General features: G+C 43.6%; 1 pseudogene; it reads right to left on the reverse strand.

The window, feature by feature from the left end:
• The window catches only part of LOC128065458 (RNA-binding protein 4B-like), a 45,646-nt pseudogene extending 38,101 nt beyond the window's left edge, over positions 1–7,545 (reverse strand).
• Positions 7,546–7,894: the final 349 nt, after the last annotated feature.

Here is a 7,894-nt window from a genome sequence, read left to right on the forward strand (position 1 = left end):
GCATTCCATGTTTATTTCCCTGGTGTTGATATAGAGTGAAACATCCTTGAATCTCTGCTGTGGAACATAGGCCTGTTTGCTTTTTTTTTGTTTTCATTACTTTGATGATGGTAAGTGTCTCTGGAGGACAATTTTTAATTTTGAAAAGAATATTTTAGAGCTCCTTTGTCAAAAAAAACCAATCTTCTCAAGTTAGAAAATTCATTTGAGCCCCCACAGGAGGTGCGACACTAGAGTAACAATATGAATTTGTGTGTGTGTGGTTTGTAAACTGCCTCCGAGGCAATGCTGGCAAAGGCGAGACACAACTGTCCAAGGAGCAGCCATCTCAGCAGGAAGGGAAAGTGTACCAAACAACACATTTCGATCATTTTTCATACTCCCTGATTTGGTTACCTCCATGTGAAGGGTTTTAGGTGTTCGACAAAATGTGCCCAAAGCATGGCTCTTGTCTGTTGCCACTGTTATTTCCAGACACTAATTTTGAGAAACTCACAGGAGCCAGCCCATCAGTGAACATCTCTGCTGCTGCTGTCTATGAAAAGCCAAAGGGTGTCACTGCCATCAAAAGGAATAATTTCTGAAAGTGTAGGGGTGGTTCTCTTTTTAGAGCATGAACTATAAAAGTTATTTTCAAAGAGGAGTATGATTCATTTATCAAAGTTAAACTGGGGAATGTTGCTTGGTTTAATACTTGGGTAAAGTTGATCGTTCATTAGCTCACCTGGAACAAGAAAACCACCTTACCCCAATTATTTCCTTTGATAATCCTGAACAAGTTATTTAATCTTTAAGAAAGTGTATGTGTGTGTGTGTGTGTGTGTGTGTGTGTGTGCGCGCGCGTGCTTACTGGGATAGAACTAAATAACCTCCAATGCTCCTTCCAGCTTTGGGATTCTAGAGAAGGCAAAACTGGGAAAGCAAAGACTCTGGGCTCTGCAGTCTGACCAGCATGGGCATGGATCCAGGTCTGCCACTGACTAGCCATGCAAGCATCCATTATCCACATCTGTAAAATGGGATGATAATATCCAACTCACAGGACCATTACGAGGACTAAAGAAATAAGCACTTGTTAATGTAGTTTCTCTCTTTGCTTCCTTTGCATGTGGAATGTGACTGTGAGCAATCCAAGCATACAAAACTGAAACTGACTTTTTAAACCTCTTACTTTCCACACGAAAGGTTTCATGGGATATGCATTGCCAAGGCACAGAGTGCTATTTTATTACGTACATAAAAGCAAGGTGACTGCCAGGCCACATTCAGCCGAGATCTTGTGACACAGAGTGACTGCCCAGCTCCTCACTGCTGCAATTGAGAGGTCAGGACAAGCAACTTTCACAATCTGTCTAAGATACGAAGACGGAGATGGCTCAGATAGGCACAGTGAACAGTGCAATTCTGCGCTTTCTAGGGACTCTTCAGTCCTCCATGATACTTTTCAGGAAGCATAGGCACAATATTCATTAAGAGGCCCTATCACCATCTCTATAAACCGTCTACACCAGTTGGAAACACTCCCGTAAGAGTCAAAAGATAAGTGAAACCTGGCCATTTTAAGAATAAGTAAATATTATTAAATCCCATCATGATGGTTAAAACTAGAAAATATTGGCGAGCTTTGGAGAACTCTAGATAATCCAGCAAATAAGACCCCAAAGCATTTGAAGGCTTCAATAACTTAATTACGCGTCTGTGCTAAGTTGCTTCAGTTGTGTCTGACTCTTTGCAACCCCATGGACTGTAGCCCACCAGTCTCCTCTGTCCATGGGATTCTCCAGGCAAGAATACTAGAGTGGGTTGCCATTCTCTCCTCCAAAGGATCTCCCCATTCCAGGGATTGAACCTGTGTCTCCTACATCGGCAGGCCGATTCTTTACCCCCAATGCCACCTGGGAAGCCCCACCTTAATTATATTAGCATACAAGTTCATGGTGACTTCTCTTTCCCTAGTTGGTACATTTACTTCTGAATAAATACACAGATCAGTTAACTGGAGTGTAAAAATACACAAACTAATGCCCAGAAACACCTGGATCTGACCTTAATACAGCAAGTATAATCAGACCTAATCTCTGTGTGTGTGTGCGCACGCGCGCGTGTGTGTGTGTGTGTGTGTGTGTGTGTGTGTGCGCGCACATGTGTAGGTGACATGGGGTGGGGAGCAGCCTTTGGAGATTAATTGCTTAAATTAAGTGCTTAAACGGCATTCTTACAGGTTGTCATTTGTTTGGCCAATCTTACTTCTCTAGATGATTCATTCTGGGAAAGAAACAACACCCTGAAGATTGTCAGATTAATTCTAAATAAATTAAAGGATGATGATATTTTCTCTTTGCTCAGGAACAACAGGAATTCTAGAAGGCCATGCTTCACCCAAACTTAAAAGAAGCACAAAAAAAATTATTTTTTTAAAGTGAAGAACTCTTAGATAAATCTGATCAAGAACTTACGTTAACTAACTTGTTGAGATGGATGAGTCGACTTCCACTAAAGTCTAAAAAGGAGTTTTAAGAGATGGCCTTTTGTCAGAGTGCTGGGAAATAAAAAAATGACTCATTTTATACTTGATGTCAAAATCCTGGTGAGCTCTGGCTTTCGTGTTTCTGAATCAACAAACAGTATTGTATAATGTTGCTCAGACCATTACCAGGAAGTGGCCGGTGACCCTTAACTCCTTTCTCTGTCATGGGTAAAGCTAGTGTGTCCTGGGCAGAAAGGGGTTCCTTCTAACTCTCTGTCATCTTGAGAGACTTGCCCAGCCTCACGTGGCACGACAGAGACTACTGACAAACACAGTTTAAACAGCCATTTGGCCTGTTTTATAATGAAGCCCAGGATGGAAAGTCTTAAGGAGATCTGCCTGAGATGAATAAAGCAGAGGACTCAACTCCCATCTAGAACCATCTCCTCCAGATTCATTCTGCCAACACCTCACTTTCCACCCAACATGCAGAGAAAGTAGAGGAATGCACTTGGAGCCACAGCCCAAGAGGCCACCAGCTACTTACTGTTCCTTCCATTCATGATAGCCAATGCCAGCCTCTGTCCCCCTTTAGGGGCAGAGTGGCTGTTCCTGAAGATCATGAAGTATGTCGATGATTAGCCCTCGGTACCCTAACGACCTCTGCTACTCAAGTCGTGATAACTATTTTTTCCCATAAGAAGAAAATCTGACCTAAATTGTGGTCATTCTAGTCCACACCTGGCAGCTTTTCCCCCCACCCTGCTGCAGAAGAGAACGGTCTCCTTTGCAAAGCTGTCTAAATTCAGGATAACCAGAGTCATCTTCTTGCGGACAGGGACCATAACTTTTCACTGTACACATTCAAAATTCAATTTCCATGCTATCAATGTCTCTCTCTCTCTGAACATCGACGTCTATTCTGCTGGGAAAATCCATAGATATCTCTTCTAAAAAAACAGCTTTATTGAGACATATTTTATGTACCAAACTCAATGGTTTTTAATGTATTTAATATTCACACAGAGTTGTGCAACAATCGCCAATATCTATTTTAAGATGGCGAGGAAACCTCTCCAGTGTTCTCTGGACTATAAGCTCTAAGAGGGTAGGGATCGTGTCTGCTTTGCTTGCTCCTCTATCCTGGGCACCTGGTCTGATATCTGGCCAAGCACCTGGCAGAGTAGGAGTTCAGTAAGTGTTTGTGATAGCAACACTTTTATGCTGCCCCAGTGCCAACCCGAACCTTCCAGATTTCTAAGTTTCCCAGGTATGAAAAATAGCTACTTTCCTCCAACAGAAACTATTTTTTAAACTTTTTATTTCATATTGGAGTATGACTGATGAAGGGTTCCCTGGTGGCTCAGCGGTATAGAATCCGCCTGCAAAGAGGAGCCGCAGGAGATGCAGGTTTGATCCCTGGGTCAGGAAGATCCTGTGGAGAAAGGCGTGGCAATCCACTCCAGTAATCCTGCCCCAAGAATCCCATGGACAGAGGAGCCTAGTGCGCTACAGTCCATAGGTCGTAGAGTCAGACATAACTGAAGACATAGCACGCACGCATGGCTGATTAAGAATGCTGTTTCAGGGGGACAGCAAAAGAATTCAGCCATACATATGCATGTATCCATTCTCCCCCAAACTCCCGTCCCATCCAGGCTGCCAAATAACATTGAGTAGAGTTCCCTGTGTGTACAGTAGGTCCTTCTTGGTTATCCATTTAAAAAATACCAGTGTGTACCTGTCCATCCCAAACTCCCTAACTATCCCTTATGCCAATCCTTCCCCCGACTCCAGCAAGCATAAATTCATTCTCTAAGTTTGTGAATCTGCCAACAGAAACTTTTAATTCAGCTCATTTTCCTATGGTAGGCAGAATGGTCCCTAAGGTTCCTACTCCTTGGTGTATACACCCTGTATATGCACAATTCCTTCCCCATTGAATGGGGGTGGGTCTGACCTTATCGGGCCAGTCTTTTTGAAAGAGAGTAGATGTCAGAGACAAGAAGTCAGAGATTCAAAGTTGCAGTAAATACTGTCCTGTTCGCCTTGAAGGGGCAGATGGCCACATTGTGGAGGGGTTCCCATGGCAGGAAATAGCAGGTGGCCTTTAAGAGCTGGCTCCTAGCTGATGGGCAGCAAGAAAGTGAGGACTTAGTCCTCCAGTCACAAGGAACTGAATTCTGCCAACTACCACGTGAACTTGGAAGAGTACTCCAGGTTCCAGGAGAAAATGCAGCTTGATATCAACCCTGTGAGACCCTCAGCAGAGAATCCAGTCACACGGTCTTCTGATCCACAAAGACTGTGAGATAATAAGCGGGTATTTTTGGAAGCCACAAAGTTTGTGAAATTTTGTTGCACAGCAATAGATACTGAGTATACACTCCTCCAAGAATTAGGAGGAAGGCAGACAGATTACATTAACTCCCAGGAATGACCAGCCTCAAATTTCGAAGAGGCATTGCTGTGGAATTTTAAAATGAGGAGGCTTCTTAATAAAAAGGAATCTCTAGTTTGCAACATTTCAAGAGGTATAAAGCTGAAGTGGAAAAAAAAAAGTGTGAAGGTAAACATCCAGGGTCAGATTTCCTAAAAGGTTCCTATTTTTCTCAGCTTCTTTCATCTATGCATGCAGCAAGCATTTGCTGTGTGCCAGATCCAAGGTTTAAGCACCAGCGTTGCCCTATCCAATATGGCAGCCACCAGTTATATATGGCCTTTGAGCACTATAAAGTGGCTAGTGGGAACTAAAATGTGCTGCAAATGGAAAACATACACCAGATTTCAAAGACTTTACATGGAAGAAAAATTAGTTAAGGGATTTCCCTGGTGGTCCAGTGGCTAAGACTCTACACTCCCAAAGCAAGGGGCCTGAGTTCAATCCCTGGTCAGGGAACTAGATCCCACATGCTGCAACTAAAGACTCCACATGCCGCAACAAAGATCGAAGATCCTGAGTGTTGCCACTAAGAGCCAGCACAGCCAAATAAATAAATAAAATAATTAAATATTTTTAAAATTTTAAAGAAAAATAAGTTAAAAGATCTTGTCAGTATTTTCTTCTGTGGATCACATGTTGAAAAGACAGTGATGGAGATGGATGACAAAGTAAAGAAATAAGTACAGATTAAGATAAATGTAAAAGCAAAAAAGATAAATACTACAAAGGAAATATGTGTGAAGATAGCGAATGAAAGGGGAAAACTATTTTATATGGAGTGGACAGGAAAGACATCTCTAAGGAGGTAACATGCCCACTTGTAAACCTGCAAGACCACCATAACCTCTCAAGTGTTAACACATGACAGCAACAGGGTCTGAGGAGTTTGAGAGGACTAACAAAGGGAGTTGGTCAGCTGCAGGGCCATCACATCGCACTATACCCATTAGGTTCCATGGAAAGTGCGCCCCCTGGAGGTGTGCGCCCCTGAGCTCCTGTTTGTATAAATTGTTAATAAGTTTTTGTCAGGCTTCCCTGGTGGCTCAGATGGTAAAGAATCCGCTTGCAATGCAAGAGACCTGGGTTCAGTCCCTGGGTTGGGAAGATCCCTGGAGGAGGGAACAGCTACCCACTCCAGTATTCTGGCCTGGAGAATTCCATGGACAGAGGAGCCTGGCAGGCTACAGTCCATGGGGTTGCAAACAGTCAGACACGACTGAGCGACTTTCTTTTCAAGTTTTTCTAAGTTGGAGGGGTGTGTATGTGCTCAGTCGCTGAGTTGTGTCTGACTCTTTGTGAACCCATGGACGGTAGCCCTCCAGGATCCTCTGTCCATGGGATTATCCAGGCAAGAATACTGGACTGGGTTGCCATTTCCTCCTCCAGGGCATCTTCCCTACCCTGGGATCGAACTCAGATCTCCTGGGGTTCCCGCATTAGCAGGTGGATTCTTTACCACCGAACCACCTGGGAAGCCTAAGTTGGAGGGTGGACAGTATGAAAAATCAAGCTTCCAAGATAATTTTTTCAAACTTTAAGTTTTCCAGATACAAAACTGTCTTCCAGTTTTAATAGCTACAGCACACTTGGACTCCGTCTGCCCTGTAGCCTACAAAAAATCTCCACTTAGGAATACAACATAATTTCTGATTTCAAGCACGAGACACAAAGGGCAGACAGTCAGCCATCTGCAATCTGAAATTCATTTTTTTTCATCTCCCAGTGAGCTGAATTTGCTAAAGATTTGTAAAACCTTCGTGACTTCCTGCTACGAATCAGCTGTTTTCTGTATCTGTCTTTTTCTCTGAACAGAGGCAGAAGTGTTAGATAGTTTTCAAAAAAATGTTCTGAGTTACTTGACTACACAGACCTCCAGGCAACAGAAAGCAGGGCAGAGCCCAGAGAGGTTGGCCAGGGCACCTGTGTCCTCACTCAGGCGCCTACAGCAATGAAGCTCGACGTACTTTTCCAGTAATTGCCGCCCCTGAAAAACACATTTACTGCCTGTCACTGTGCATACACTTTTATATTTTTTTAAAAAACCATCTTTGTGAGTCCTCCACCCAACACACACACACACACACGTGTACACATACACATGTGTACACAAACACTTCCCTGATTGACACTCTGGAGCAAGAAAGTGTTGAAAATAGACTTTTTAAAAAAACTACTTATAAAAAATAGTATTCTCCATTCACCTGAAATGAGAGGCTTCTGAAATGAAGATGCCTCCCTTTCTCTTAGTACCAGTTATACTCAATCAGACACAGGGTTCTGAAGTCGATTTTTAAGAGCCTTCGGAACTCCTCCCATGCCTTTGTAATGAACAGTAAAAGTTAATTACTACCCACTTTTAAACAGAGTTTTGTTAACAATAGCATGCTATCTTTTTTTCTTTCAAGGCCCAGAATCTGTTTCATAGGAGGCATTCACACTCAAATCACAGTGAAAACGCAGTGCTCTTTCTCCAGAAAATCACTTTCACTGACCAACCAGGAAGAGAGCATCTGCTCCGGTCGCCTATTCCATTAGTGGTGAAAGGTTTGCACTGATCCATTAACCACTCCCCCCCCACTTCCCGGGTGACCCTCACGACCAAGAAGGGAGCTTCAGGAGACAGCTGGGCCGCCATGGTAGCTCAGACGGTAAAGAATCTGCCTGCTAATGCAGGAGATGGGTTCGATCCCAGGGTACGGGGAAATCCCCTGGAGAAGGAAATGGCTAGCCACTCCAGTATTCTTGTCTGCAGAATCCCATGGACAGAGGAGGAGCCTGGTGGGTTACAGTCCATGGGGTCACAAAGAGTCAGACACAAGTGAGCGACTAAGTATGCACCCACGGGAAGCCACCAGCAACACAATTCCCGAACTGTGAATCAGGCAAGAGAAGCTACCAAGACTGCCCAGAAATTGACCCTGGCCTGGATGCCTCCCAATGAAGCTAACAGGGAAAAAAAAAAAGAGTCAAAATAGTGCTCATTC

The sequence above is a fragment of the Budorcas taxicolor genome, chromosome 19 (assembly GCF_023091745.1).
Source record: "Budorcas taxicolor isolate Tak-1 chromosome 19, Takin1.1, whole genome shotgun sequence".
Classification (NCBI taxonomy): domain Eukaryota; kingdom Metazoa; phylum Chordata; class Mammalia; order Artiodactyla; family Bovidae; genus Budorcas; species Budorcas taxicolor.